Here is a 5422-nt window from a genome sequence, read left to right as displayed (position 1 = left end):
AACCAGGCTTTTAAACTATAGTGGTGTCCAATGCATGACTCCGCGCAGCACTTGCTGATCTCATTGAGTCACAGGCACATAAAGGATTCCTTTCTCTCCCCCCCCCGCCCCAATCCTCCAGTCAGTGACTAGAATAGTTGGAGATTTGTGTCTGATGAATTTTTTTCATCCCTTTGCTTTCATCCCTTTTCTCCATTTGCTGCTGTTGTTTCATTTATATCAAAGGGCAAAAGATGTTAGAAAAATTACCAGTTGAATCAGCTTCTGTAGTTGGAGTTGTACAACCCCCCTTTCCTGATAAACGTTGCTTTAGCAAAATAATTTCAGCACTCAGTCTGACAAAGCAGCGAAAGGAAGAATATACAGAACTCAAGCAAAAATCTGGGCTGACTTTCTAGCCTTACCTCATGCCATTAGGGAGAAATAGAAAAATACACAAAAGTCTGAATGTTGTGCCAGTTAACTCTGAATTTCCTTGCTGTTGCATATTCCTTGAACTTCCATGGAAACAGTATGTAAAGTGAAGTGGCTTTAACGTACACAGTAAAATTTCTCGGTTATAGAGAATAATTTTATTTACACTGCATAACACGCAAGAAAAGTTTCCCAAATGAAAGCTAAACATTAGACTGAAACATTGTGGTGTTCCAGTTTTACACCCATGTGACTCCAGTGATTTCAACGGAGACACGTGAGCATAAAACTGCAGCATCAAAGCAGAGACTCAGGTTCCTTGTGGTTCGTTTTGACTCCCTAATGGTCTTTAGCTTATCTGATGATTTTACATATCCTGTGTTCCTCTGGACGTAAGCAAACATTTTTGCAACAGTTTGTGACTCTTACCAGAACAGTGATGGGTGTGTGTGTGTTTAATTCAGAGCATTGGATTCTTTCAGCGTAAGAAATCAGAGCATGCACTGATTACACCTCCCCCCCAAAAAACCCCCAACCAAACCACACCTTTTCCATATGAATCACAAGGAGACAACAAATAAGGACCCTGGAATTTGTAGTTCTGAAGGATACTTTTTCTCTTAGATTTTACTGTGGCAGAAAAAAAGTCTTTTATGGACTCTCCAGATGATCTGGTTTTGAGAGGCAGAACGCAATTTGGTTAGAAACAGCTTTATAGCTTACAAAAGCTACTTGAAGTCTCTTAAAGGTTAATCCTGTTATTTTAGATAGTTGTATAGTGTATGCCCATCCCAGTCGCTAGGTGCCCTTACAAAAATGTCAGCTGGAAAGAGCAAATATCTAGAATTGGGGGAAGAAGGGGGAGGAAATGTCAATAATACTAAAATTCTCCTGCCTAAAGAAAGACAAAGAAGCTACTTCCACCACTTAAAGCACCCACTCAGGAAACGCCTGGGTAAATAGATGGGCTTTGCGGTGTGCCTTTGAGGTCAACAAAAACAACTGAGATGGAAATTAATTTCAATCAAGAGCCCACCACTGTAATGCTCTAGTGTATAGTCCCACTCCCACTTTGAATCTGGAGGGTGTCAGTTCATGCACTCAAGCTGATGTTTAACAAGAACAGACCTAACCTCTAAAGTAGCCCAGGGTGAAGCCATACAAGGACACTGTATGAATGTCACAGGCTAGCAGTGTGTGCATGAAACCGTTAACAGGTGTTGATCCTGCTCAGAATGATTTAACTGGGTTCTGTGGACCCATTGAGGTAGATAGCATGTTACTTCATCTAGATATAAGGGAGGTAGGAGAGGATCTGTGGTGTAGGGTGAACAGTCCTGAAATAGGAATCCTGGAAACTACCAGGCCTGAGGAGAAGGTTTGAGCTAGAACTGTATCTTATTGTCAATTTCTTTCTTAACAAAAGCCCAGAAAGGGGCAAGTTTTGATTTTACAAAGTATATGGACTTTGCTTTAGAGTGAGCTGGGAAAGAAGCCTGTTTATAATGGGATTCTAATTTGTAGCTGACATTTTTTCCTTTATCAGACAGATTTCAACTCTAGATTGACCTCACTAGCTTTGAATACCATACTTGCATGCCTGGGTCACCATGGTGAGGCCATGCAGCCAACCAAACATCCCACAACACTTTCCAGAGCTAAGCTCACATATCGTTATACTTTTGTTTGTCTTGCATCCAAAGGTCATGTTGTCCAGTGTCTGTAATATTAGTAGTAGTTACCATATCGACTTTCAAGTTTTGCTTAACTGAATCTAGGTAGGTAGATCTTGGAGAAATGCTTTTTGTTAGTTGTGCAATTTTGTTTTACAAGGTAAGAATATCACCAATAACATTGGTTCTCTCTGCATGCCCCTGTAACTGGAGTCAATGTTTTGCTGTGTACAGGGTACCCACACAGTCAAATAAAAATATCACATGAAGTTGAAGCATTCCAGTGCCTATTTTTCAAAAGCCCATTGATATTAGCATTTCATGTCCCACTGTATTGAAATATCCTGAAAGAGTATCACTGTAAGGCAATACTTCACTACAGTTATTTGGCATTAGCCCCATTCACGCTAAGGGATTTTGGTCAACTGCTACCTCAAAATCTCTTCCATATAACAGTAAGGCACACTTTCTCCACCATGACATAGGCTCTCTCTCAAGTCAGTACTTTCAGACTGATGTATAACGTAGGTTGTTCTTTCCCTTTTTCAGTTACCTTTCTGCCAAAGGACCCCATCAATACCCCATAATGAGGTAAATGGTGAACAACTTCTTGTCTGGCCCCATATTGCCCAGTAAATTATCTGTCCTGGGCAATATGTAAATATCAGCAACTGTAACTTGATATATTATAGTCGATTAAAAAATATGTCGATCCTTCTGATCTGGAATAAAGCGTACTGGAGAAGCCAATAGGCTTCCAGAAATTCTAATGACCCTTCCTGCATCATTGAATTAGTTGCTGTTTATGATCTGACCAACATTCTTTAGCCACTCTGGAAGCTGTCTGTTTACATGAAGTCTGTGATTTTCTTTTTCCCAAGGGGATGCTTGAAGAGGAAATCAGCCTGTTTACCAAATATTTAGCTACAAACTGAACAATTATGACAGTCCTAATGAAAAATCAAAACCAAACAAACCCAACATGTGGTAGTTAAAGTATATCTTCAGATGAATGCAGAATTATTCAATTTTGTGTTAAAAAAACAATAATCAATCCAGTTTTCGAGTAAGAAAAATCTTGACTCTCACTGATCAAATATGAGTGTGGAAAAAGCCAAATCTCTATAAACATGGTACATGGTAGAATATACCTGCATAGTAAGAGAATGAAGGAAATGGCTACAGGAGTGAAAAAACAGAGTATAAAAAGATTAGCTCTCCAGTAAAGAGCCAATATGATTGCAGAAGCATTAAAATCCCTGTAGGAGATTTACTGAAGACTCTGCCCTGGATTAGAATTTGATATAAAATAACTTAACTGAAGTCATACAATTTCTGTGCCATTTGTAACTGAGTTAATAGCATATGTTCCTGGGGATTATAGTCAATGATTAAGGAAATTAGGTTTTGTTTGAATTTAATTTAGTTATATAAAGCTGCTACAATAATTTACAGCTTTGATATTTAATATTTAAAACACAGATCTTCAAATAATCCTAGATATAGCCATGTCATTTTACATTGAAATATTATCCCCATAAGTCATTTATATTTGCTAGTTGATAAGAATGTTCATCAACCAGATGGGCTCAACAGGAGCTTTCTGATAAAACCAATGCAGTTTGACAGGCTAGAGGTGGAGGGGGGAGAAGCTTTCTATACCTGTTACTCTTAATTCACTTGAGAGAAATTCTTCATTCTCAGCTGCAGTAAACAGTTATTTCAATGAGGCACCACTGATGTATTGTTTTCCTTCCTTTAATTTCTAAGCAAGTGGCCATTTCCTTCACCAGCATTAGAAATTCTCCCCATCTTTCTCATAGATCTTCCTCTCTCTTGTTCTTTCCTCTCCAATTCTCTAATTCACCATTCTTATCTATTCACCTTCCTGCCATTCACTTCCCTCTTTCTTTGCCCTCCCCTTCCCTATATCTTCCCTCAGCTTCTCCTCCCCTTTCCATACCTTTGTCTCTGTTTCACGTCATCCTTTGCTGTCAACACTATGCCTTTTTCTCCCTCATGTCTGTATCTGTCACCTGCAGTTTCCAGCACTGTTCCCCTCAAAATGGTGTGTGACTTTAGGAAACCATTGCCTCCCACTGGACAGAGCTTCTTGATATACCGACTAAGCTGAGAGGAGTGGGGTGGTCTTGGCCCTGGCTCTAATACGCATTGTAAAATTGTTTGCAGCTTTGGAGGGCAAAACTGCTTATCATAGAATGTTTTCAGTTATTAGTGGCCATGGGTCCGGTGCCAGCTATAGGCACCCAGCCAGATCCTTAGGTAGATTGGCATAGTTCCATTGGCTTCAAAGCCCATGCAGCCCCCAAACGTTGCATGAGAAGAAACATTTTCGATAAGTTAGTGCTCAGCACCATGATTAAAGGCTCTGTCCTACTCTCAGCTGCAGATGCCCTGCTGGTGCTGTCTTCCCCTGGCGCAAATGTGATGGGTTTGTGCCAAAGCCTCCTGGGAACGCGCATCCTCTGATGTTGCCAGGCGCATCTGCAGTATACTGTGACAATGTATCCAGTTGTAGCTGGGATCTCTGCCAAACCATCAAAGTTGCAACCTGGAATGTTGCAACTTTTTACAGGCTTGGTCATCAGGTTGCTGTCTCACACTAAATGGATTGTCTTGGCATATCAGTTGCTGGCCTAACAGAAGCAAGGTTGATAGATCATGGACACCACGAGGTGGAAGATTCATTACTTCTGTATTCCGGCGGTCCCAACCACTTTTATATGGGGTAGCATTATTACTGCGAGGCAAGGCCAAGTCCTCCTTGATAATTTGGATGACCGTGTCTTCTTGACTACTTATTACATGTCGTATACATCAACATGGTCACCTCGCTGTCATCGTAGACTATGTGCCAACAGAGGAATCAGCTGATTTAGTCAAAGATCATTTCTACGATCAATTGGAATCTCTAGTACGCAGGTCCGCCGACAGCAATTCCGGGCCCCAAAGCAGAACAATCAATGGGTCCCTATGTACACACAAGCTGTGCCTGCATGGGCACGGTCCGCCTGAAATTTGGGCAGTGCTGTGACTGTGCTGGTTGGTGCCCAGCGAGCTGCCAGCTGCACTGCTGGACACACTCTTCCAACATGGGCAGAGCTTCCACATCCCCTTCTCTGAGGCCCCGCCTCCTGCTCACTCCACCCCCCCCCCGTTTGGGTGGGGGGGGTGAGGGGTCGGGCTCTGGGAGAGAGTTTGGGTGTGGGAGGGGCTGAGGGGTGCGGGCTCTGGGAGTGAGTTTGGGGTGCAGGCTCTGGGAGGGAGTTTGAGGGGGGAGGGGTCGGGCTCTGGGAGGGAGTTTGGATGCGGGA

This window comes from Terrapene carolina, unplaced genomic scaffold (assembly GCF_002925995.2).
Source record: "Terrapene carolina triunguis isolate 2854851 unplaced genomic scaffold, T_m_triunguis-2.0 Scaffold95, whole genome shotgun sequence".
Classification (NCBI taxonomy): Eukaryota; Metazoa; Chordata; order Testudines; family Emydidae; genus Terrapene; species Terrapene triunguis.
The sequence above is the reverse complement of the archived record's forward strand: the minus strand, read 5'-3'. Positions refer to the sequence as shown.